Below are 27584 nucleotides of genomic sequence, written 5' to 3'. Positions count from 1 at the left end.
TTGTTTTGTGGTGGACATGTGGACACGTGTTGAACAGAGATTAGAGATCTCGCCCAGCTTCTGGCCAGAGCTATTCAAAGTCCTTCCTCGTATCTTGACAGAGCCCCCCCCCTTCAATCCCCCTCTGCTTTTGAACTTTGCTGCCCTTCTCAGCTACTTCCTGGGGTGTCACTAGTTGGGAGCCCGGCCAGCAGGTCCCCATCATCTCCTGACTTAGGGCCCGCCGTGGAAGTCCCCTCCAGAGCTCCCGGTCCATGAATCTAGCCTGGTCAGAAGGGGTCCAATTCCTTCATTCTACAGCAAAGGCAAAAAGCAATCATAAGAAATGCTGGCGTGGTGGCAAAGCCACATCTGGGCTCGCTCTCCCCCGCTGTGGGGCACGTTTGAAATCATATCGTGGGAGGGAGCCCATCTTGCAGATGAAGAGGCTGAGTGGGGCCCAGCAGGCCGAGCAGCCGGGTACCTCGCCCGGGGCCACACTGGGAATCTGGATGCGGACGCTGATCTGATTTTGATGTACGAGAAGTAAGAAGCTAAATGGAAGGGATGAACGGCTTGTACGAAGCCCGTGGTCTCCAGAAAGAGTCCGGTTCTCCAGAGTCTCTGCTCCCACCCCCTCCTCTCTCCCTGGCAAGGATCCCAATGGCTGCACCACCACCTCCTCCCAGAACCCTACAGAAGCCCATCTGGGGCCACGCGCCCTGCATCCCCACACCAACCCATCATCATTCCCTCCCGCCTCTGGCAACGGGTCCTGCCGCCTCCTCGGGTCTCCTAGCAACAAGATACCCCCCGCAGTGTCTCCACTCTCTCCACCTCTGGGCTCTTCCAGCTGGGCCTATCTCACCCAGGCAGGGGACTGAGGGCTTGCTCCTCTCATGGGGATCTTTGCACCCACAGGGGCAGGCGGGAGGAAAGCAAGAAGGTAGAGTCAGCCTGCAAGGCCCCCACTCTGGGCTTGCTCCCAGCCTCCACATTTGGGACATGGGCTCTGGCTGTGGTGACCTTTTCCTGAGCCTCAGATTACCTGCTGACTGGGGCAAAAAAAAAAAAAAAAAAAAAAAAAAAAAAAAAAAAAAAAATCCTATGGCTTCAATTCTAATAGACTCCATTTTATTTTTGTACTTTTAAAATACATGGTTTCTTCCCACCAGAATACTTAATATTCAAAACAATAGTAAAGAAACACTAGTGACAATAGGCCTGGGGACATAGACCATTGATAGAGTGCTTGACTAGAAGTGCGAGGTTCTGGATTTGATCCCTCGGAAACACATACACCAAAACTAAACAAACAAACCTCAGCAAAAAAAAAACTCTTTTGAAACTGCCTTGGCTAGGGCTGGAACGTAGCTCAGTTGGCAGAGAACTTGCCTGCCATGCAATGAAGCCCTGGGTTCAATCCCAGCACCACATAAGCCGGACACAGGGCGCATGCTTACAACTGCAGCATTTAGAAGGTGGAGGCAGGAGGGTCAGAGGTTCAAGGCCATTCTTGGCTATACAGCGAGTTCCAAGCCAGCCCGAGGCACAGGAAGCCCCGTCTCAAGCCAAACCAAACCTAGAAAGCGACTTCCTCCTTACGTAAGGCTCACAACCACACCAAAGAAGCAAGCACTTCTATTTCTATACCCATTTTACAGGCAATAAAACTGACCACTAACTTACCTAAAGATACCCGACTAACAAACGCACGCAGCACGTGACCTTGAATGACTGTGTCTGACATTGGTTCTCTTCGAGAGTCTTCTGGTCCTCACCTCTTACTGCAGTGATGGGGAAATGAGACTCAGAGGAGAGGACGGGTGTGCGCTGAGCCTGCGTGCCTATTTACTGAGCATCTACTGAGTGAGCTACACATACTGGAAAAGCCATTGTCCAGGGCTGTGCATGCTGACTTCTCGGAACTCATTATGCTAGTCTCTCTCCTATTCTATATGTTTGAAATTCTCCACAACAAAAAGCAAAACAAACAAACAAACAAAACAAAGACCAAACAAACCAACAAGGGGAAAAAAATTGTAACAGGAAGATGACAGCAAGCATGCAAATTTTAAGGCTGGCTCATACGAACGAGAGCCACAAAAATCACCCAAACTTTGTGATTTTTTTTTTTTTCTCTGACAGTTTTGAAAGTCAGAGAAGGGCAAGTGCCATGGAATCTTTCTAGAGAATTTTCTAGAGAAAATTTTATGTTCCTGCCAGGAAATCTGGGAGCTATGAGAATGCCAACCAGGTGGGCTGGGCCCTCCCCTGACTCTCTGTAGGAGCAGAGGATCCCTGCGGACAAGGAGTTGGCTTGGGGCTGGTTCTTTGAGGATCCACAAGCTGGTCACCACATGATGCGGAAGGAGATCCCAGCAGCCACTACGAAGCCAGAGGTCTATGATTAGAAAGCAAATTATAGGCCTTGCCCTGTCGGTTTCCACCACACAAGACCTTCCTGGCAGTCAAAGGGCTTTCACATGAGTTGTTCACGGTTTCCAGAGAGCGTGAACACATGCGAGGCAGGAAGATGGTGGAACTGTGAACGGGACGGAGAAACAGCACTACCGAGGCAGAAAATTGCCCAGACAGGTGGAGCTGAGGCCGCAGGGAGGCAGCAGTTCACACAATTAAAAGCAGGGCTTGGGCAGCAGCCAGCTCTCCACTCTGCCTTGAGGCTTCCTAGCTGTTCAGCTTTGAGCAAGTAGCCAACTTCTCTGAGCCTTTATGTGTCAGCTAAAAATTGGAGCTGATTTTTATCGGCTATAAAGTTGATACAGACACAGAGTGAGACCACACACACACGCGTGCACATCTATGTATATAACATAGATATATAGTCAAGTATCTAACCTAGTTTTCACCACATAACGGATAAGACATAATAGACACTGACTTTTAAAGCTCTAATGGACCAGGAAATGGCTCAGTCAATGAACCACTTGCCTTAAAAGCATGAGGATCTGGCCGGGCGTGGTGGTGCACGCCTTTAATCCCAGCACTCAGGAGGCAGAGGCAGGCGGATCACTGTGAGTGCCAGGCCAGTCTAGTCTACAATGCAAGTCCAAGACAGCTAAGGCTACACAGAGAGACCCTGTCTTGAAAAAAATAAATAAATAAATAAAACAAAAAGTATGCGGAACTAAATTTGAATCCCTAGAACCCACAGCTGTGGTGTGGTGCTGCAGTCCCAGCAGATTGTGAGATGGAGGCTGACAACTGGAGCCTTGGAAGGTCGCTGGTCAGCTAGGCTAGCTTATTCAGACCCAGGGCAAGGAGAGAGCCTGTCTCAAAAAAAAAGGGGGGGGGATGCCCAAGGTTAGCCTCTGACCTACACACACACACACACACACACACACACACACACACACACACACACGACGTGCATGTGCCCACACCAAATATGCACTTCTGAATATAAGTCCAAAAGAGGTGAAAACAGCATCAACAAGACAGTTCCACAGACCAGTGCTGCTGCAGCCCAGTTATTCACAGCAGCCAAGAGGTAAGAAAAAAAAAAAAATGTCTATTGATAAAAAAAAAAAATGTGACACATACAATGAAGTATTATTCTGACTCAGAAAGGAACACGGATGACCCTTAAGAACATTATGCTAAGTGAAACAAGCCATTCATAAAAAGACAAGTGCTGTGTGATTCCGTGTATAGGAGGTTTCTAGTCAAAGTCATAGAGGCAGAAAATAGAGTGGTGGTTGCCACAGGCTGGAAGAGACAGGGAGTGGGGAGTTATTGTTTAATGAATAGAGTTTCGGTTTTTCAAGATAAAGAAGTTCTGGAGAGCCAACAAGAAGACTTAGCAAGTAAGAAGAGACTCAAACCTCATGGCCTGAATTTGATCCCCAGATCCCAATGTGGAAGGAGAGAGCCAACCCTCAAAAACAACATACTATGGCATGCACACACCTGTACTCTCACACACAGACATACACATATCATCATAACAGTAATAATGTTTTATTTAAAAAAGCTATAAAGATGGAGGATGGATGGATGGGATGGGACACAATGAGCACATCCTTAACACTATTAAACTGTGCACTTAAAAAAATGAGGGTCAACAGGGCGCAGTGGTGGCGCAGGCCTGTAACCCCAGCACTCTGAGAGGCAGAGGCAGGTGGATCTCTGTGAGTTCGAGACCAGCCTAGTCTACAAAGTGAGTCCAGGACAGCCAAAGCTACACAGAGAAACCCTGTCTCGAAAAACAACAACAAAAAGATGGTCAAATGAGATGCCTTAATGGGTAAAAACTTGCTTTGCAAGCATGAGACCTGATTTTGAGTCTCCGGCACCTTTTTTTTTTTAAAAGCCAGGCATAGATGCATGTGCCTGTAACTCCCACATTAGGGCAAAGACGGGACAACCCCAATGACCCAGTAACCAGTCAGCCTAGCTGACCGGGCAGCTTCAGGGTCAGTCAGAAAGGCAGAGAGTGATGGAGGAGACACGTAATATCCTGCTTTGGCCTCTACATTGGTGCACATGGGCAAGTGCCCCATATACTCACACATATAAGATAAAATACACACACACACACACACACACACACACACACACACACACAGAGAGAGAGAGAGAGAGAGAGAGAGAGAGAGAGAGAGGCCAAATTTTAGGATCTATGTGTTTTGCTACAATTCAAAGAAAAACATAGTGCTACACAAAGAAATATGAAAAAGAAGAAAAGACAAAGACAAAATGAGAGCGAACCAGGAAAGCTGGGGCCACAGTAATACTGAGATACAGCCAGACATAGTGGCTCATGTTTTAAATCCCAACAGGCAGATGGATCTCTGTGATTTCAAGGCTAGCCTTGTCTACACAGGAAGTTCCCGACCTGTAAGACTCTGTCTTAAAAAACTAAAGATAAGGTCTGGAGAGATGGCTCAGAGGTTAAGTGCACTGCCTGCTCCTCCAGAGGTTCCGAGTTCAATTCCCAGCAACCACATGGTGACTCACAACCATCTATAATGAGATCTGGCGCCCTCTTCTGTCATGCAGGTGTACATGCAGGCAGAACAATATGTACATAACAATAAATAAATAAATCTTAAAAAAAAAAAGACAAAAGAGAGATACACATTGCAGAGCCTGAAACTTGAGCCACTCAACCTCCTTATCCACAGAGGCTTCCAGTTTATTGCATCATCCTTACTGTTTTATGGGATCAAGTTTACATTTACACAGTTGTTACTACCCCAACAAGTCTAATAATTCTGTGAAGCAGCCTTAACGAAAGGGTAAAAGCCAGACAGTGAACTGGGCATGGTGGCGCACGCCTTTAGTCTGCACTTGGGAGGCAGAGGCAGGTGGATCTCATGAGTTCGAGGCCAGCCTGGTCCACAAAGCAAGTCCAGGACCGCCAAGGCTACACTGAGAGACCCTGTCTTGAAAAAAAATAAATAAATAAAGCCGAGTAGTGCCTTTAATCCCAGCACTCAGGAGGCAGAGGCAGAGGCAAGCAGATCTCTGAGTTCAAACCCAGTATGGTCTACAGAGTGAGTTCCAGGACAGCCAGGGCTACACAGAGAAGCCCTGCCTGGGGGCAGGGGATGAGAGAAAGTAAAGACTTTAGGGACAGAAAGACCTGTCCAAATACATACTAAAATATAGCTGGCCCTAGCTCAAGTCTAATTAGAGCACCCTGCCCTCTGATAGGCCCATGCCAGAAGCAGGGCGGGGCTCCATTGCTGTAGGACCAGGCCAACTGGGCCAGCAGCCAGGGTGGCGCCAAAGGCACAGCTCGGAGCCCTCTCACCAGCTACATAATAAAGTAATTATGGGATTAGGGATAAAATTAGTCACTTGTGTAATTATTTTCCTTAGAACAAGAGCAGAAAAGGCCTTTTTAAAAGATTCACTCCTTGGCCATCCCAAGAGCACTGATGCCCGAGTCGCAGATGAATACACACAGACACAAACACAGACACAGACACACACACACACACACATACAGCAATGAGGTGCTGGCAAGAGAGGCCACAGTCATCTCCCTGTGCCTGGCCCGAGGCCCTAACCATACAAGACATCAGTGTCACACCGTCCCAAGAACACGGTCTCCTGTCAGGCACCTTTGCATGGAGAAACACTCTCTTCATATAAGAATTATTTCTGTGCATGTTGGTGTGTGTGTGTGTGTGTGTGTGTGTGTGCATAACTGTGTTCACATGTGCAGAAGCCAGAAGTCTAGTGGCCACTGAGTATTCTCCTTGAGAGCCCTCCAGCTTAGTTTTTGAGACAGGGTCTCATCAATTCAGCGAGGCTGACTGGCCACCTGTCTCCGCCTCCGTTGTGATGGGACTACAGATGAAGCCTGCCACCTCAGCCTTCAGGTGGGTGCTGGGAATGTGCTGGGAATGTGAAGTCAGGTCTTCATTCTTGCTAAGCAAGCACGTCACCGACTGAGCCACCTCCCCAGTTCCTGATGGAACCATCTCTTCTGTTCCTCCCCCTGCCGTGAGTACGCCCTCCATCTTGGAAGCTGATGGCACAAAAAAAAAAACCAGGCAGGATCTGGGGGGTCGGAGGAGACCCTGGTATTAGCAGCTACGGTAGGTAGACTAAAGCCCTGCCCAAAGGCATCCGTGCCCTCACACCCAGAATCTGTGGGCATTACTTCACACGCAGAAGAGACTTTCCACATATGATTCAGTGACAGAGTCTGAGATGGAGGATGATCTGGGATTTTCCATGGGGCCAATGTAAACACAGGGACCTTGTGGTGAAAAGATGAAGACAGGAGAGGCAGAGACGTGATGGCAGGAGCTGGAAGGAAGCCTTGCTGACTTGGAAGGAGGACTCATCAAGGAATGGGGGCAGCCTGCAGAAGCTGACGGCACAAGGTACTACGCACCCCACTGCCCACCCTCACCCCCCACCCTCCCACACCAAAGCCCTGCCAAAACCTTGGCCTCTGCCTTATAAGGCTAAACCGAACAGATTTATAAAATTCCAGAACTTTAAGATCCTAAATATGTGGTAACTTGGCAAGGAAGTGCCAGGATGTAGGTCAACTGGTAGAGTGTTTGCTTGGCATCTATGAAGCCCTGAGTTCGAATCCCAGCACAACACAAAACTAGTAGTGATACATGCCTGTGACCCCAACATCCCGAGAGATACAAGGACCAGAAGTTCAAGGCCATCCTGAGCTATGTAGAGTCTGAGACCAGACTAGGCGGTATGAGACCCAGACATAAAAAGCATATGCTGTGGCAGCACTAGGAAACCAACAAGTCTCCTGGGCCAGTCTTGGAACCCATTTTCCCCTAGGTTGAAACTCTGATAAAATTCCCACTTTCAGGGTCAGCCAAAGAGACTCCCTGATGCCAGACATCTTCTAAACGTATCTATGGGGTCCACCCTCCTATCCCAAAGAGTTACCCCTGGGGACAGAGCCCAAGAGAAGGTGGCAGCTCCAGGCAGAAGACAGGGGCTTGCCTAGCCTGCTTGTGACCCTCCAACATATCTGCAATTGAGAGTCACTTTCCCTATAACCAAATGGGGTATGGGTGGGGCTGCACCAGGGACAAAGGGCCAGAAGACACACGCCAGCTCCTCCTCTTCATTACCATGGCTCACTGCATCTGCAGTGTCAAGTCTAGTCTTCTATGGACTGGAAACCTCTGTGGGACCCTGTGAGATGACTCACCCTCCCGAGACTCAGGGTCAGCTGAGGAGACTCAAGGCAGTGAGGTGAGGGGGGACTTGGTTTGAACCTCAGCGGCTTAGCTCCATACGCGCATGCCCAGTCACCCCCTCTGAGCTAAAGACCAGCAGCAGTGATGAGAGGCTAGGTGGTGTGGTGAGAGGACGTGCTCCACACAGGAAATAGTTCTATGGGCTGAGAGAGGTCACAGGCAGGCTCTGTCCCTCCCCCTGGCCCAGGGAGCAGAGGACTGAAGGCCCCACGGTATGGCAAGTCACCGTGTTTGGCATCTACAGCCACTGCCCCAGAATTCCCCTCCAGGAACCCCATCCCAAGAGCCCTCCTGTGAAAATAGAAAGAATAGTTTCTGCAGCATGTTCCTGGTGGGTCTTGTTTACCCACACAACTACAAACAACCTGCAAGGCCATCAACAGGAAAAGGGATATGTCCACTGTGTGCCAACGGTACACTCAGTAATACCACGGGGACGGGCACAGTCGGGATTGCAGCTCTATGAGGAACCAGAAAAGAAAGAGTTGGGAAGAAACACACCAAACTCCCAGCGACGCTCAGGAGTAATCCCCCCCCCCCCCCCGCCTTCCTCCTGGTCTCCGAACTCTCAATACTGTGTTATTACTTTCATTAGGAATTAGAAAAACAGCAATAACAGCAGTCAGGCCCCAAGGAGCCCCAACACAGAGCAGATGAGGAAAGAGGAGGAGCAGAAAGCAGAGAGAAGGCCAGAAGGATGCAGGGAGAGCCAGAGGGAGCCAGAAAGATGGATGCCGAGTTCTGGAGACCAAGCAAGGGGTGCTGCCAAGGGAGTGTGAATGGGTCACTGTGACTGGGGACACCTGCTCTCTGTCCCCACCCGCACTCATGATCAAGCCAGATGCCAAGAAGACACTAAAGCCCCCATTCCAGTCCTCCCTCACTCAGGGGTCTGGGAAAGGGACCCCACCAGTATAGACCCCAGGAATGGCCTTTACAACACAAACCGAGCTGCCAGGTGGTTGGTGGTGGCACATGCCTTTAATCCCAGCACCTGGGAGGCAGAGGCAGGTAGATCTCTGTGAGTTTGCAGCCAGCCTGGCCTAAAGTGTGACTTCCAAGACAGCCAGGGCTACACAGAGAAATCCTATCTCCAAACAACCAAACAGCACCCAGATGAACTGCCACACCTAGCTACCCAATGCCCACCCCGAGACAAACAGAGCTGGCTGCACAGAAAAGGGCCTATGACGATATAGGCCCTATGTGGAACACACTACTGTCTCCAGGACAGTCACATCATTTATGTTCCCCTAGGGAGAAGCCAACAGCACACAAACGCACACTCACTCCTTGGCCCATCCCTCAGCCTCATGAGACATGAGACTCTGCCCTTAATGTAAGCTACATTGTGTGCTCAGAGGGACCTCCCCATTACAGGTACTCTAGCGTCCACTCACCCACCCACTCACCCACGCCAGCCTCTTTTCTTCTCCTCCCCTTCCTCTCACCTCCTTCCCCACACTGACAAACCTCAACACAAGAGCAAGGTCCTCCAGCACATCCTGCCTGACTTCAGTGTCCCGTTGCTGCTGCCCACTACATGTGAGATGGACGCTGGCCAAGTCCCGGCTGCTGCGGGCCCAGAGGGGTGGTGGGAGGCTGGGCCACAGAGTCCAACCCCAAACCATGCTCTGAAGGCCAATGGCCTTTGCAGCCACCTTTGACCCTCAATCTGGTGAGTCAAGAAGAAACAGGGCTGAGTCACTCCCAGATGTCCCCCGTTAAGCCCATTTTAAGACAACTGACGGTTGTGTGTACTGAATTCCACAGCCTGAAGATGAAGGTCACCCTGCAGGCCAGCCTGTGAGAGTAAGCCTGGCCAGGCCAAGATAAGGCCAGTGACACCTCGGCTACCCATTTGCCAGCAGGAAGCTCACTGTCGTCGCTTGGCTCCTCTTTCGGTGCACCTGAGCAGTCCTGAATGAGGTCCCTGGGGATCAAACATCAGCTCCAACACAGGCCTCCCCACGTCCAACACCATCAACACAAGGCAACGCTTTCCTCTCTCGGTTCTTCCGGAAGTGAGTAACCCCTAAGCCCAGCCGTGGGTCACCACAGGTCCTGCAACTGAGGACTGCTCCCCAGCCCAGGCTTTCTCCTCTCCGTGCCTTTGATGGGAGAGACACCAGAGAGAGGTATTAGAGTTGCCAACTTGTTCGCCTTGACGACGACAACCCTGATGGGTGCTCTTCGTATTCCTGTATTGTCCATGTGGAAACCGCAGCCGTGCTAACCTCCCAAGATCATCTACCCTGTGCAAGTTAGGCCTGGATGCCAGGACAGCTGGGCCCCTCCTGCTCCAACAAGTTCCTCACTGCACGCCGCCCAGCCAGCTCTCAGAACGATGGTTCAGTATTCCTTAGCTTATTAGCCTGAGCCTGGGTCAAGCTGACAAGTACAGCTGTGGGATTTGGGGACATCCAGGAGGGACTTCAGAGAATACAACTGCCATGGGGGGTGGGGGGTCAGACACAAAATAGTGAATGCTATAGTCTCATTCATTCATTCATTCATTCATTCATTCATTCATTCGCAGTGCTCAGGATCAAGCTCAGGGCTTGAATTTTCTATCACTGAATTATAACCCCAGCCCCTGGCTGGAGTTTTGAGGCAGGGTCTTGCTATGAAGCTTAGGTTGGCCTTAATGTCATCCTCTCGGCCTCTGGCTCCCCAGGCACATGCCATCGCTACATCTTGATCTGCTTCCTACAGGGGAACCGATGAAACAGAATGGGACCAGAGCCTTGATAGAGGCCAGGTGAGGACCATGGAAAGCCAGAGAAGAGAAGGTTCTGAGCTGTTCAGCTGGGGAAGAGGGGGAGCTGGAAGGACCAAAGGCTTTTTATCCCAGATATTTCATTTTTCTAGGAAGGGAAACTGAGGCCCAGTGGGGGAGATGGGACCTCCTCGAGGCCGAGAGTAAGTGTATGAAAACAGCATTAGAAGGCAAGCCCGCCAACTTTTGGATTATACTTCTTGGAACCAGATGAGCGTTGCTTCCTGGGGAAAATGAAACAAGGGAGCCCAGACACCAACACAGCACTTCACGGGGACCCCAGCCTCGCTCACTCTGTGCAAGGCATGGGCAGAAGGAAGGACCCTTCCATTCACCAATGCCCAAACTCTGCTAGCAGCCAATCAGGGCTCTGAAGGAGGAAGAAAGTTTTGGTTCCCCTGGCAACACACACAAAAGCCTCTCCTTAGGAGGGAACAGCTGGAGGAGGGGATGTGGACAGGATTCCACCACCAACTAGACTCTTCTCCCCTGGCCTTTCTGTTCTAACTCCTGAACTCCAGCTGTGACTGGTCCATCTCCAGAGGGGAGGACAGATGGGCCTAAGAGTCGGAGGACAGTGGTGAGTTCTCTTCAGTCTTTCACCGACAACTATCCATCAGTCCATCCCTTGAGCCTTCTTCCCCAAGGCAGGGCCAGTGCTGATTCCCACCTGGATCTCAGCATGCCCTTCCCCTTTCTCTTGCACCCCTACCCCGGTTGTCCTTGAGGGGAAAATAACTGGAATATCTGTGACCTGGGGTTGCTAGCCCACACTTCTTAAAAAAACAAAAGGAGAGCAGGTTGGCAGCGCATATCTTTAATCTCAATCCCAGCACTTGGGAGGCAGAGACAGGCAGACCTCAAGACCGAGCCTGGTTTACAGAGTGAGTTCCAGGACAGCCAGGACTACACAGAGAAACCCTACCTCAAAACAAACAGACAAACAAGCCCAAAACAAAATGTAAATAAATAGAATAAAAAGAAGTGGGCAGGCACCAGCCTCATGCCCGCCACCTTTGAAAAGTTGCCCAGCCCCATCCAGAGCCCTGGATCACACAAAGCATTCTGCTAAGTGGAATTGCTCTACACACTTGGAAGGAAACTGATGAACTCTGAAAAATGGCTTCCAAACAGAGTCCCAGCATTGCCACCTACTAGCCAAACGGTCATTCCTCTGTTGCCAAGTCTCCAGGCCATGTGGAGTGTCTCCATGGAGGGCTCTCTTGACTCCAGAGGAGGAGGCAATCACTCGGGGGGTTGGGGGAGGATTTCCCACATCAGGAGCCAGAGCAAAGCCAAGCAGGGTGGCCCACGCCTGTAAAATGAACCTGGGAGGTGGAGGCTGCAGGATGTGGACAGAGCTCAAGGTCACTCTGGTTTTCCAGAAAGTACAAAGCCAACCCAGGCTACCTAAGACCACGTCTCCAAAAAACAAACATGAGTGCTCAGAGGCTGAGCATCAGGCATGCGTGTGGTACACAGACAGACATACATGCGAAGCAAGTACTCATAAAGTAATAAGATAAAATTTAGGCCGGGCGTGGTGGCGCACACCTTTAATCCCAGCACTTGGGAGGCAGAGGCAGGCGGATCGCTGTGAGTTCGAGGCCAGCCTGGTCTGCAAAGCGAGTCCAGGATAGTCAAGGCTACACAGAGAGACCCTGTCTCGAAAAACCAAAAAAAGAAAGAAAGAAAGAAAGAGGGCTGGAGAGATGGCTCAGAGGTTAAGAGCACTGACTACTCTTCCAAAGGTCATGAGTTCAATTCCCAGCAACCACATGGTGGCTCACAACCATCTCTTCTGGCCTGCAGGCAGAATTCTGTATACATAATAAATAAATAAATCTTTAAGAAAGAAAGAAAGAAAGAAAGAAAGAAAGAAAGAAAGAAAGAAAGAACAGATATATACACACACACACACACACTTTTTTTTTTTTAAACTGACTACAAAAAGAGTCAGAACAACAGGGTTTATCAAGAAACATCTCATTAGCCAAGAAAGTTGAACAGACCATCAAGACCCACAAGATGTCCACATTCTCACCACAATCCCTCAGCCAGCCACTGGGAGCCCTGCAGTTCCCCACAGCCTCTTCTCCTCCCTTCCTCCACAGAGTTGGCCCCCTTGCTCACCCACTCTCCCTCATATTCCTTAAACTGTCTCTTCTTTTCTACTTTCATATACCTGAGGTTAGCCCAGTACCGACAGCCTGTCTGCTGGCACCGTCTCCCGCTGATCCTCACTCCTGTCCTCAGCCAGGTTCAGCCAATCCATGCCACCGTCACCTTCCTGAAGGCTGTTCAACTCATTCCCAGCCTTGTGCCCTGCAGGGGATCCTGCTCCCAACCTCAGCTCCTGGTCCAGGAGCCCAACAGGATACTGCCCCGCCCCCTGTTACTGCACTTTCCTTCTTTTGCCCCTAGCATGTTTTGCAAACTCAGGCCACTCTAAAACCTCACCCTGTTTAAGGCCCTTCACTCACTTTCTCCTTTGCATCCATAGTTACCTCTCACTCCTAGTTAGTTTTATGTCAACTTGACACTAGCTAGGGTTATTTGAAGATTCCTGAATTGAGGAAATGTCTCCATAAGACCCAGCTGTAGGGCATTTTCTTAGTGACTGATGGGGGAAGGAGCCAGCCCACTGTGGGTGGGGCCACCCCTAGGCTGGTGGTCCTGACTTCTATAAGAAATCAGGCTGAACAAGCCAAGGGGAGCAAGCCAGTAAGCAGCATTCCTCCATGGCCTCTGCCTCCAAGTTTCTACCTTGTTTCAGTTCCTGCCCCCACTGCTTTTGATGTCGAAGTGTCGTTGTATGGACCTGTGTGTGAAATAAGCCCATCCCTCCCTAAGTTGCTTTTGGTCACATCACAGCCATAGTAACCCTAACAAAGATACTCTTTTCTCCTCCGATCTCCCCTTTCTGAGTGAACTGCTGAAGGAAAGAGCCCAGATTGCCCCCCACTGAGCCCAGGAAACGCCACTTCTCTGCTTGGCCTTGCCTGCACTACCTCTCCAACCATTACCCGGACCCTGGAAGGCAGACACTAACACCAACTCGTTTACAGACAGAGCAGCAAACCCAGAGCTGTGAATGAACCCAGCAGATGCTGCACAGGCCTTTTGGGGTTGGGTATCAATCAAAGCATCAACTCCTTAGGTCGCCCTATCATCTGCCCCTCAAGAATACTGCAGGAGGGGCTGGAGAGATGGCTCAGCGGTTAAGGGCACTGACTGCTCTTCCAGAGGTCTTGAGTTCAATTCCTAGCAACCACATGGTGGCTCACAACCATCTAAAATGTAATCTGTCACCCTCTTCTGGCCTGTGGGTGTACATGCAGGCAGAGTACTATATAGAGAATAATAAATAAATAAATAAATCTTTAAAAAAAAAAAAAGAATACCACAGGAACTACCGGAACCAGAGTGCTCTCAGCATGTGCCCCACTGTGTTCTCCTCCTGGGCTGGCAAAGCCACATCAGAGAGGGGCTAGCTTGTCCCTCTCCAGGTCTACCTCTATCCATCCCACACCATAGTACAGCGTGGAGCCTCTGAATAGAGAGCGGCTGCACCTAGGCTTTCACGAGAGCTGTCCAGAGCAGGGTGCGGTGGTGCACACCTGTAATCCCAGCACTTGGGGAGGCAGAGGCAGGTGGATCTCTGTGAGTTCGAGGATAGCCTGGTCTACAAAGCAAGTCCAGGACAGTCAGGTCTACACAGAGAAACCCTGTCTCAAAAAAAAAAAAAAAAAAAAAAAAAAAAGCAAGCAGGGGAGTGGGGGAAGCTGTCCAAGGGGCTGCAGAGATGACTGTTCATCCAAAGGTCCTGAGTTCAATTCCCAGCATCCACATGGTGACTCACAACCACAACCCTCTGTAATGGGATCTGATGCCCTCTTCTATCATGCATCCATACATGCAAATATGGCACTCAACAACATAAAAGACATAAATAAATATTTTAAAGAGAGAGAGAGAGAGAGAGAGAGAGAGAGAGAGAGAGAGAGAGAGAGCTGTGCAGTTACCTTAGTGGCCAGCAGTGATAACTTTCTTTAAGATTTATCTCTTTTAGCCGGCACACACCTTTAATCCCAGCACTCGGGAGCAGGTAGATCGCTGTGAGTTCGAGGCCAGCCTGGTTTACAAAGTGACCCCAGGACAGCCAAGGCTACATAGAGAAACCCTGTCTCAAAAAACCAAAAAAAAAAAAAAAAAAAAAAAAAAAAAAAAAAAAACCCCAAACAAACAAACAAAAAAAGATTTATCTTTATCTTTTTTTATTTTATGTGCATGAGTATTTTGCCCACCGAGGTCACAAAAAGGCACTGGATTCCTGGAACTGCAGTTACAGATGGCTATGAGCCGCCATGTGGATGCTGGGAACTGAACCCAGGTCCTCTGGAAGAATGGCAAGTGCTCTTGACCCCTGAGCTGTCTCTCCAGCTCCATCAGCAACGATTTCTGGGCACCGCTCTTCAGATACTGTAAACCGCAGCTGGGCATCGGGGACCACAAGGATCCAATGCTAGCCTGGCTTCCCAGCCGCAGTTGACGCTGCACCCTCACACCATGCACAAGTGGGTATTAAGCTTTCTTCCGTGTTAATTGCCTCTAAAAAAGCCGCCATTTCTCAAGCACCTGCTAAGAGTGATGCTGCAGGCCAGGCTCCCACCAGAGCTCTCATCCCCTCCATCAAGTGCTTACTATATTGTGTTGTACAGTGTAAAGTTAAGAACGGACCTGAAGGGCTGGAGAGATGGCTCAGAGGTTAAGAGCTCTGGCTGCTCTTTCAAAGGTCCTGAGTTCATTTCCCAACAACCACATGGTGGTTCACAACCATCTATAATGAGATCTGGTGCCCTCTTCTGGACCGCAGCTGTATTTGCAGAGAGAACATTGTACACATACTAAATAAAAAAATCTTAAAAAAAAAAAAAAAAAAAAAAAGAACTGACATAAAATATTAAATGAATAACCATAAATTGTGATGAGCACAGGGTTGAGATGTGGTGATAACCGGGTATGGTAGTTTATGTCTGTAACCCCTCGTCTGAGCAGGACGGTCATGGATTCAAGGCTAACCCGAGCTACACAGCAAGATCCTATCACCTCAAAACTGGGAGGAAGGCAAAGAGAAAGCAGTGTGGGGTGGGTCAGATGGAGAAATTAAATAAGCTGAGACATAAAAGGCAAGGAGCCAGGACTGGAGAGATAACTCAGTGGTTAAGAGCACCACCTGCTCTTCCAAAGGTCCTGAGTTCAATTCCCAGCAACCACATGGTGGTTCACAACCATCTGTAATGTGACTGATGCCCTCTTCTGGCCTGCAGGTGTGCATGCAGACAGAACATTGTATACATAATACTAAATAAATAAATATTTTTTTAAAAAGAAGGTAAGGAGCCAAGGCCAGAAAGAGCCAGAGTAAGCAGCCGGGGCACTTCACAGCAGAGGCAAGAGGCTCTCTGACAGAGTTCAGGGCCAGCCTGTACTACAGAGGAGTTCCGGTACAGCCAAGGCTACACAGAGAATCCCTGTCTCAAAAACAAACAAACAAAAAGAGTCAGAGAAAGAATTCTAAGTGACAGGAACAACCTATATAAAGGTTGAGGTGAGAATTCGTTAAATGAACAAAGAGAAAACTGCTGTGGCTCAATTAAGTGACCAAAGGGAAGAAATGCTGTGTATGGGGGCAGGGAGCTCCTTTCTCTGGCACCTTCATGGCAAGGTTGAAGTCTCTTCTAAGGCCAGAAGAGGCAGTGAAGAGGCCAGGTGTTCTACAAAGCTTCCCTGGCCACCACCACTTGGACAGGAGTCAGTGTGCAATATATGCAAAGCAACCGATGGAGCCAGCACAGGGGAGACGATAGGTCAACATGAGTTTCCGGTTTTTTCCTCTCTCTACCAGCCTCCTGATCCCCGGCCGGGAGCATCCTCTTCTCATTCCTATTTCTTCTCCCAACCTATACATCACCCAAACCTACGTTTTTCTGAGGACAGGGGAGGCAACCTGTGTGTATGCTCTCCCTCCCCGTGAGGGGGCCCAGCTTACTTCAGCCACACAGCGGGGCTGCAGCAAAGATGGGCTGCTTCTCCCTACCCATGAACTGGCGGCTGGGTTGGCTGCAGACCAGGACCTGGCACCTGCGGAGATGCTCAGAAAGCCTGGCTCCTGGCCATTAGGAACTGGGGAAGTGGGGAGGAGAAGGGCCTAAGGAAAGCCCTCCCCTGTTCTGAAAGGGTCACAGTACAGAAAGAAGCGACTTCCCAGAGACACTAAACACTCACTGGGACGCCAGCCGATCCTAGCATCTGCAGGAAGCCAGTGAAAGGTGAGGCTTTTGTTTTCCCATTCAGAACTTAGGACCATCAATATTTCACAGCTTGTCCAAGAACACAGAGACTTGCCGACCCTCTAGTTAGAATGGCAGAGTATGACTGGAGATCACTGAGGCCAAAGCCCTACAGATTAAGAGACTGATACCCATGAAAGTACTAGACTTACCCACAGGGTCAGGCTGAGGAAATAAGTGCCCAGCCCAGGTAGAAAAGCTAGCTGAGGGGAGGTTGGGATTTGAGGGCGGAGGTCAAGGGCAGGGCAGCATAGCTTCCTCTGGCCTGCCCTGCCCCAAGCCCAGCCTCCTGTTGCACATGTACACACGCACAGGTGTGGTGAAACCTGCCGAACCAGTCCTGGTGCCAGGGCCAAATGGCAGAGCCTAGAGCTGCAGGAGCAGGCAAGGCAGCGCACAGCAGGAGTCTGGGACCAGAAGGACTCAAAGAGGCTCCTCCCAGACATGCTAGCCCAGGCCAGAGGTCCCTGCACTGCCTGGGGTCAGGTACTCAACTTTCCAACACTGGAATGCTCTGCATCGGGACCAACCAGGACCTCCCCCGACCACACACACACACACACACACACACACACACACACACACACACACGCACACACCATGCTGCTTGGACAGTCAGCCAACTGTCTGGCTGTGTCACTTGAGCAAGGAACCAGAGACTGGGCGGAGAAAGAAGAGAGAAAGGCAGGGAAGGTGGTAAAGATGACAGAAACCACCCTCAGGCCCCGTGGGACAAGAAGCATCTGCTGGGCAAGAAAGACTTTGCTGAAAGGCTGGCCTCCTATGAGCATGCATGTCTCACAGATGCGAGGGACCACCTCCTATCTCAACCCAAATCCTTGTGTGAAAGATAAGGAGAAGACCAGAGACAAGCAAGGATTAGACTAAGGTTACACAGCAGGACCATGGCAGAGATGGGGCCACGGCATAAGACTGACTTCCCAGAACCCACCAGCTTTCAGAGGAGAGGCACTTTTCCAAGTTCAAAATCACCCTTCATACCAAGGAACCAAGAGACCCCTTCCTCACTGTACCCCGGGAACCAGCAGAGACTGATAGAAAGCTCTATTCGTTGTACCAGCCAGGTACTGCCAGTCCCTGAGGAGTGCTGCTATACAAAAATACCATCAACAGCTGGCTTTGTTCCCCACACTTCCAAGGGCTGGAATGTCTAAGATCAAGGTGGCAGCAGATGTAGTGTCTGGTAAGGACTCTACTTTCTGGTACATAGCTGGCACCTTCTTCCAGCATGTCCCCACATGACAGAACGACAAGCAGGCTCTCCAGGATCTTTCATAAGAGCAGGCAGGCACACCCCTCACGAGGGAGGAGTCTTCACCCCCAGAAGCCCCACCTTAAAGCCAGCACCCAGAGCTAGGAGGCCAGCACGTGAATTCTTTTTTTTTTTTTTTTTTTTAAGATTTATTTATTTATTATGTGTACAGTGCTCTGCCTGCATGTACACCTGCAGGCCAGAAAAGGGCATCAGATCACATCATAGATGGTTGTGAGCCACCATGTGGTTGCTGGGAATTGAACTCAGGACCTCTGGAAGAGCAGGCAGTGCTCTTAACCACTGAGCCATCTCTCCAGGCCCCAAGCACGTGAATTCTTGGACATAAAGACAGCATGTGTTTACCCACAGCATTCACTTTCTACAGGAAATGCTCAACGAAGGAGCAAGTGGAGACTGTCCTTCTCCAGACACAACTACAGGGTCCAGAGTGGGAAAGCAGGAAATAGACAAGAAAAGAAAATTTTGAATCTAGGTGTTGAAAGCTATCTGGTTTCCTTTTTTATTTTTGTTTTTGTTTTGTTTCGAGACAGGGTTTCTCTGTGTTAGCCTTGGCTGTCCTGGACTCACTTTGTAGACCAGGCTGGCCTCGAACTCACAGCGATCTGCCTGCCTCTGCCTCCCGAGTGCTGGGGTTAAAGGTGCATGCGCCACCACCACTCAGCGCTGTCTGGTTATGGAACAAGCAAAGACATCATGAGCTCAGAGTTCCCCAGATCCTGGGCCCAAAGCCTGGGAGGCAGTTGCCCCAACCACATTGAACATATGGACTTCCAGCCTGCGTGTGCTTCTGTCACTCTGTGCTCACCGACTCTGCAACATTCACAAAGTAAAAACCAGGGTAAAAACCAGCCCGATCTATGGTGCTGTGCTGCTCCCACAAGCAGGTCCCTCAGCACCTTGGCAGTTTTCAAAGCAGGGAGACCCAAGCCAAAGCCATGAGTGGCAACTAGCCTGACCATCTGCACAATGGAGATGCTGTCACCTCTCTTAACGACTCTTCTGAAGAGCGTGCACAGTGATGGTTGGGGCACATTGTCTGTGAACTGCCAAGTGCCAAAGGTGTATGGAAATTACCAGCAATCACACAGCCATCACTGCCTTCGCTGGCCCCATCAGACCCCAATATCTGATTTTCAACCATCATCGTGGTTTCAACCACACAGTAAGAATCAGCTACTGTGCACCAGGCACAGAAGTAAGCAGAGCTGCCTGTGTAAGGACCATCACTGACTCCAGGCCACAGATGGTCAATTCAAGGCACCGAGGAAAACAAGCATCTCCTGGCAACCCACAGCAGCGAAGGAGGCCCAAGTTGCTGCGACGGAGCACCGAGATCAACTGTGATCCACTGCTGAGGCAGAAGCACGCCGCCATCACATCAAAGCAACTCCCAGCAGCCAAAGCAGGACTCACCCCTGAGCTAATGTGGTCACTTCACTGACTCATGCAACAGTAACCGCTGAAGAGGACACGACGGAGTCTCAAGTGACTGGGACCAGTCCACTGTTCACCAGCCCGGCCATGGGGCTGTGTTTTCTGTCCTTCCAGGCCTGAGTACCCACACCCACAGTCCCTGCGTGCACCTCCCAGCACCAACCACCTTATCTCGGCTTTCTGTCAGAGTCTCTAGACTACTAGAAAAGAGAGACAGTTGTTCATGTTAAATGGCACATCCCCAGTGGCTGTGGCAATTGTAGAAAAAGTATTTGGCCAAGCCTTAGTGAGGCAAAGGTTAAACGGGGGAGGAAGACACCTATGCCAACTCTATAAAACTCAAAATTGCTCCAGATGAGCTGTTTCATCTTCCCCAGCCTCCATTTCTTTCCCTGTTAACTGGGGCTGTTCTCGTCCTACCTTCTCTCGAGGCTGCTATGAAGAACAAACGTGCTTTTTTGACACAGGGTTTCTCTGTGTAGCCTTGGCTGTCCTGGACTCAACCAGGCTGGCCTCAAACTCACAGTGATCCGCCTGCCTCTGCCTCCCCGAGTGCTGGGGTTACAGGTGTGCACCACCATGCCAGGCAACAAACGTGTTTTTAAGATGTGCTGCTCACTAATGCATTGATTCAACAAATCCACTGAGCCCTAACATGCGGGGTATGGCCTAATCCAAACTATCCTTTTTTTTAAATGCATTTATTTTGTTGTGTATGAGTGTTTTGTTTGTATGTGCACTGTGCACATGCCTGGTGCCCTCAAAGGCCAGAAGAAGGCATTGGATCCCCTAGAACCAGAGTTAAGAACTGGAGTTACGGATAGTTGTTAGCTACCATGTGGGTACAAGAAACTAACCAGGGTCCTACAAAGAGCAGCAGTGCCCTTAGGTGCTGAGCCATCTCTCCAACACCCCCAGTTATTCCTTTTTAAGAGAGAGAAAGAGAGGCCATTCACCTGCCATAAGCTTATCACCTTAAAGCATAACTTAAAAGCTCTTTGTGTATTTACAGAGTTGCACAACCATCACCCGTAACCCCAGCCATGCTTAGCAAGAGCCCCCAGTGCTCTCAGAAGCCCAAACCTCTGGTTTTGGCTCATACCAGGTGCTACTTTTCTGGGAAGCCCCAAAGCCCCTTAGCAAAATTGCTCTGGGAACAAAATGGAGCGCACAGTAAACATCCAACATACACCATCTTATAGAGTATACCTACTTCCACTCAGAGAGACAAAGTCTTGGCTTCGTGCAGAGAAAAGCCAGCTTCCATCAGCCCCCAGCCCAGCCTATTCCCAGCTGTGCCTCTCTAGCTACATGATGGCGCTACTGTGCTGATCCTAGCCTCGATTTCCCCATCTGCTCCTTGGATAGCAAGCTGGAACCCATGCTTCTAGCATCTTACAGAAGGAACTCCCCCACCCCCATCAAGTGGCTACTCTTATTCAGCTTGTCAGAAGGAAGCCCAGCCCTGTTACATCGGCTAAGATGGAACAAGCAGGGCGTTGGAGCTGGAGCTGTGCAACCTAAAAATACAGGAGGTCCAGGCAGTGGTGGCGCACGTCTGTCATCCTAGCACTCGGGAGGCAGAGGCAGGCAAATCTCTGTGAGTTTGAGGCCAGCCTGGCCTACAAAGCGAGTCTAGGACAGCCAAGGCTACACAGGGAAGCCCTGTCTTGAAAAACTAAATAAATAAATAAATAAAAATACAGGAGGTGTTATGCTGCAGATCTCAGGAAGTGTGAGCAACTCTGGACTGGAGGCATGAAATGCACATGTGAGTAAGGGAGCACGCAAGCACACACACACACACACACACACACACACACACACACACACACACACACACACACACCTGGATCAAGGAGAGAGTACAGGCAGTGGGGAAGAGCTGAGAGAACATTTCAGAAGCTCCCAGCAATGGGAAGAAAGAGCTGGATTCCTGAGCACCGAAGTCTGGCTCTACTCTGGGAAGTGTGTACCTTTGGATAAGTCATTCACTTTCTCTGGGCCCCAGTGAAGCCACCCACACAAAGGGACAATCAGGATTGACGCTAGGGCTCAGCACCACTTGCTTGACATGTGCAAAGGCCTGGGTTCAATCCCCTAGCCCAACATAATCTGGGGCAGCCAGTGCATGCCTGAAATCCCAGCACTCAAAAGGCATACAGAGGAGGGTCAGAAGTTCAAGGCCATCCTGAGCTCTAACCTGGGCTATCCATGAAACCCTATCCCAACAAGCAAAAACAAAACACTTGCTTTCCTGTACTCCAGGATTATGGAGGAAAATGAGAGAGAGAGAGAGAAGAGAGAAGAGAGAAAAGAGAGAGGGGAGATATGAGAGACTGAAGCTGTATAGCAGAAAATCTAAGGCACTTCCACTCTAGCCCTGATGTAAGCCAGAGAAGTATCAGAGAAACCAAGGACCCGGAGACCTGGGAGGGATCCAGGATAGTTGAGCTGTATCTGATCTGGGGATCATTTCTGAGCTCAGGGCTTTCCCTAAATGCTCTTCCCCCCTGCCCCCCCGCCCCGTTCCAGACCTATCAGTACATGGGAGAGAGGCTGGGGAACAGTGTAGGCAGCTGGAGTGAGGAGGCGGGGAGGGAGGGCAGGCTTCCTTGCTGAGTCCGTCCCTCCTTCAGAAGCCAATGACACAGCCACCTTGCTTGTGACAAAGACATGCCAGTGCTTTCCTTTGAGCTTCAGGGTCCTTGTCTGTAGAAGGGGGCAATAGTGACCTAAAATGCTCTAAGTCCCATTCAGTAAGTGTGACTGTCGCTAAAAGCAAACTCATCTCTCAGTTCTCTCAATCGCAGAGACACTTTAGGGGGAGCAAGTCCAGGCCTCTAGGGGCCTTATCCATCTCTCTATGCAGTATAAGCAACAGTGAGAGAGGCCTCTCCCAGGGTCTTTGATACCTGTAATCCAGAGCGGGGCTAGGGAGCCCTCTCTCCAGCAAGGCTACCAAAAGCCACCCTGGCCTGGCCTCAGAGGTCTAAACCCTAGGCAATGGACCAATGGCGGATACTTTCCCTCTCCCCACCTCACCCCCCCGGCAGGGAGGAAGGGATGCTGATTCCAAAGCCTACCAGTGAGCATCCACCATGCGGATGGAGCTGGCCTCCCCCTATCTGGAGGGAGGGAAAGCAACTGGGTATCTCTTTCAAGTACTAAATAAACGGAATGGGAAGAAGGGGCTGAAAACATGGCCAGAGGCCACCACCTTTGCCTGCAGCTCTCCAGTCCTGGGGAAACCTAAGAACTGCTGTTTCCTCCCTTCCCTGTCACTGCTCAGGCACTCCCTTATGGAGAGCTCCTCCTGCTGAGTCAAATATTCAGATCCCAGCTCCATTCACCCGGGTCCAAGGCCCCCTGCTCCCCTCCTTGCTGATCTCTCTCCTCAGAACTCCCACTGGGCTTTGCCTGTCCCTCTCAATGGCAATTTGTACACTGTGTCATAGTGACAGCTGCACACCTTCATCCCGCTCTGGAAGGCACAGGGATGACAGTCGTTTTGGCTATGGCTTTGTGGTTTCTTGGCCCTGTGACGCTGGAGGGGAGCAGCTTTCCTCTCTGAGCCTGCTACCTCTGGCAAATGGGGCAATAACAGTTCCTCCCCTACTGCCGGGCTGATGTAATTTAGTGAGATAATATATCCAGTATGTGAGGCTTAACTTGTGGGCCAGTGGCCCCCACTGCAGCAGGCTGCCTGTGAAAATCAACTCCCTCATACACTTCCTGGCTCCCTCAGTAAACAGCCGGTGGCCAATACCTACGGTCTCTTCTCTCTCCCCCCTGAGTCCTGCAGAGTTGCTTTGCCTACGAGCCTGGCTCCTGGGAGAGCTTGAGGAAGGCGAGGAATAAATGCATGAACAGATCTCTACCTCCCTGTACTGTGCCCCCACCTCCCCATGCACACAGGAGCTTGCCCTAACGTCAGGCAACTGCTGGGCAGGCCCCCCTCCGGGGAACTCCTAATCCACCTCCTCATCCAGGCTGCTCCCTGGCCATGGACAGAGAATTCCTTGTTTCTAGTGCTTCCTGCCCAGAGATCTCCATGGGGCCCAGAGTGCTGGCAGGAAAGAGCCAAATCGCTCCTCTTACATGGAGTTAAAACCACCCCTGCCCCCACTACTTAGGGATAAGACACTCTGGCTTTGTTAGCCATTCATTCTACCTGCCCCAGCCTGGCTCAACACCACCGCCAGCCCCTCCCCCACAGCCCCTGTATACACACACACACACACCTAACATCCATGCAAACCCAAACCAGAAGATACTAGAATAACGTTGCAGTTCGGGCAGGCCTGCCCACTAACAACCCCACAGTGACACATAGGCATGTGACTTTGCAATTTCTCAATCAATGTAGGTCACTGGCATTTGTCCTCTCTGTAACCTCACCCTGCTGTGAGCCAGCAGGGTTTTTGTTTTCTCTTTTCTGTTTGTTTATTTTGGTTTTGTGAGTTGAAGCCTTCTTGGTAGCCTGTGTTGGCCTGGAACATTCCCTCAGTCTCCCTAGTGCTAGGAGTCTGTGCATGTGTCACTGTGCCTGGCCAGGCCAACGAATTTCAAAGCATCTAAACCAAAGAAAGGTCTGTGGAATTGCCTGGCCTGAGGAATTAGCCAACTATAATTTCCAGCCTTACCTCAACTTCAATAGGGGCTACAACCCACTTAACTATTTTGTGTTGTTGAAATTCTTTGAAGTTTATGTCCAATGAGTATTTCCCTTAAAAACCTATCTTAGTGCCAGGCATGGTGGCGCACACCTTTAATCCCAACACTCGGGAGGCAGAGGCAGGCAGATCGCTGTGAGTGCAAGGCCAGCCTGGTCTACAAAGTGAGTCTAGGACAGCCAAGGCTACACAGAGAGACCCTGTCTGGAAAAACCAAACCAACCAACCAAACAAACAAACAAAAAACCTATCTTAAAAAGAAAGAAGGAGAGAAAGAAAGAAAAAGAAAAGGAAAGGAAAGGAAAAAGAAAGAAAATTCATTTTCCTAGTTTTCCTAGCAGAAAGTTTAACAAATGCCATTCACCCCAACCCTGGGTCCCCCACCGCCTGCCTGGACCATGGATACACAATTCTAGGACCAACATAACATGAGGCTCTATTGTGCTCCATGGCGATGCAGAGAGCGGTCCTCTGACCTGTCTAATCTATACCCAGGAGTGGCTGAGCAAAAGAAAGCAAGGGCCCACAGCCTGCAGATCCAACTAGATCTGGCTTCCAGTCTGCTGTCTCCATCCCTGGTGGGCACGTGGCACAGGCAGCATGTATCGACAGTGTGCTTAGGGAAGGAACACTTCAGCCTCAGCATCCGCAGGGACAGCCTCGGCACTGTCCCCACTGTCAGCCTCAGCAGAAACCTGAGGCCTAGACAAACCCTCACGCTGCCCCAGCAGTACACCAGAACAATCTGGAGCCTCGGGCCCAACCTCAGCTGAAGCGGGGAGCCCGCCTGGGAAACACTCACCCCTCCTCGGCACACTGGCTCCGTGGGGAGGACGTCCTCAGCTAGGCACCTGGAATGAGAAGGGAGGGTTAGCCCCTTCAGCAAACGGCATGTGATGCTGACACAGGAGGGTCGGAGGAACCTGTTGAACAGAAAGGCCAGAGAGCAAACAGAGAGCCTGAGGGCAGGAGGGGAATCTCCAGGGCATGGAGGTGAGGATGGGCCTCCATTCTAAGGGCGATGGGAAGCCACAGGCTGGAGAAGGGACTGGAAAAAAGTCAAGAATAACCATGGAAGAATTAACGAGGGGGAGGGAGCCTAGGCTGGGCCAGCCACAGAGGGGGCAAAGTGGGTGGACTCAAGAGACACTCAGGGCTTTCTTTCACATCAGTCCAGTGGTTTCTGGCACCCCAGGGAAAAGAACGCCCATCACTGCCTCCACTTGACTGTTCTACCTCAGTTTCCCCATCTGGGACATAAATGTGGCTGGGCTGAGACATCTCTCAGGGCCTTTCTGACATTAGTGCTCAGTTCTGGTCTACCGCCTTCATCGGGCTTATGCTCCTCTGCGTCTTCCCTGAGCTCCACTGCAGGCCCAGCCTGGCACACAAAGGGCAGTGCAGTTGGAAGGAAAGACTTGAGGCCTCAGGCTCACACACTCGGTAGCACTGGTCTCTGTGTCTCCGCGTCATTAGGAACATAGTGAACAGGCGGGAAATAGATTGTGGTTTATGAACATGGGCTCTGGAGTTCTGTGGTCTGGCAAGTCACTCCCCTTCCTAATCTAGAGAAGGTGTGAGTGCAGCGTCAGCTTCTGGAACCGACAGGGGGTTAGAGGAGATGACCCTATGGGGAGGTCCGTCCATCAGAGAGGACGAGGCCACACACACATGAAAGCCAGGAGCTCCAGAGAGTGAGCTGACACACTGAAGGCTGCGATAATGAGTGGCAGGGCCGACACTGCCATTTGGCCACTAGGCTGCAGGACCCAGGCTGTCGCCATCATCGCCATCATCATCATCATCATCACTTCTTCTTCTTCTTCCTCCTCCTCCTTTTCCTCTTCCTCTTCTTCTTCCTCTTTCTTTTCCTCTTCCTCCTCCTCTTCTTTTTCTTCTTCCTCTTCCTCTTCTTCTTTTCCCTTTCCCTCTCTCTCCTCTTCTTCTTCTGAGATAAGGTGTCTCTATGTAGCCCTGACTAGCCTGACACTCACTGTGTGGACCCGGCTGGCCTTGAACTCACAGAGATACACCTTCCTCTGCCTCCCCAATATTAAGACTAAAGGTGTGCCCCCACACCACAGAGCTTGGGCCCAGGTTCTTAGCTAATTCCTAGGTTGTCTGTACACTATTTTATTGCTGCTTTTTTGCATAAGAAAAATGAGGCTTAAAAAAAAAAAAAAAAATCCAAATGGCCTGCCTAAGGTCACAGGGAAAATTAGCTTCAGGAGAGGAATTTGACCAGCCCTCCTTAGTGAGAAAGCCTGTGGTCCCCTGTGCTATCCACAAAGTAGATGGTTACAGAGACGCTCTGGTTTCAGGGCTTGGAATGGGGAGGAATGACATCAGGCAGCCTTGGCTGTGTGCACCACCCACCCCAGAGCACCAACGTCCGCATGTGCCCCAGATCTCCCTCATGTACAACTACCTTAAGAGGAAAACAGAAGTTGCTGGTGGAACAAAAGCCTCTTTCTTAGAAGCCCTCTCTGGGGACTAGACAGGAGAGAAGGCCACAGTCCTGCCAAGGGTGAGCAGAGGGCTGGATCTAAATAAACAGAAGCACCAACTGGCCGCCATCTTGCTGTGATCCCAGCCTGTTCTTGTCACATCTCTACGCTCCTTGCTCCCTTCCTGCTCTGTAGCTCCAGAATGGCACAGCAGCTCTACACAGTGCAAGGACTCTCTTGGAGCCGGGGAAGGGGTGCCAGCCTGTAACCACAGCACTCCAGAGCCAGAGGCAGGAAGATCACTGCAAGCTCAAGATCAGCACATTCTAAAGACCAGGATCCAGGAAAGCCAAGGTTGTATGTATAATGATACCCTGGCTGGCGGGCGGAGTTGGACGGAGACAGAGAGAAAGGATGGCGTCCGTGGAATACCACTATAGACTATCTTCTAGCCTCCAAATATGTGCAAACACACAAACATGCACACATATATACACATAAAAAAAAAGAAGACACTGTGCTGGTTGGCTTTTTGTCAACTTGATACAAGCTGAGAGTCATCTGGGAAGAAGGGATGTCAATGAAAGAACTGCCTCCATCATATTGGCCTGTGGTAAGTCTGAGGGGCCATTTTCTTCATTAATGACTGCTGTAGGAGGACTGCTGTGGGAGGACCGCTGTGGGTGGTGCCACCCCTGGACAGGCGGTCCTGGGTTGTATAAGAAAGCAGGCTGAGCAAGGCAGGAAGCAGCACCCATCCATGGTTTCTGCTTCAGAGCTTGCCTTGGGTTTCTGCCCTGGCTTCATTCAGAGATGGACTGTGACCTGGGATGTGTAAGCCAAACAAACACTTTTGGTCATGGTTTTTATCATAGCAAGAGAAGGCAAACTAGGACAGCCC

General features: G+C 50.5%; 1 protein-coding gene across 1 annotated transcript in view; it reads right to left on the bottom strand.

The window, feature by feature from the left end:
- The window catches only part of Epb41l1 (erythrocyte membrane protein band 4.1 like 1), a 125428-nt gene that overhangs the window by 83654 nt on the left and 14190 nt on the right, over positions 1–27584 (bottom strand). Inside the window, exon 2 of the mRNA XM_051143639.1 lies at positions 25039–25087. The gene's annotated coding sequence lies outside the window, so the exon portion shown is untranslated. The remainder of the gene's footprint in view (positions 1–25038; positions 25088–27584) is intronic.

Source organism: Acomys russatus, chromosome 4 (assembly GCF_903995435.1).
Source record: "Acomys russatus chromosome 4, mAcoRus1.1, whole genome shotgun sequence".
NCBI lineage: Eukaryota > Metazoa > Chordata > Mammalia > Rodentia > Muridae > Acomys > Acomys russatus.
This window is presented reverse-complemented; position numbering and strand designations above follow the sequence as displayed.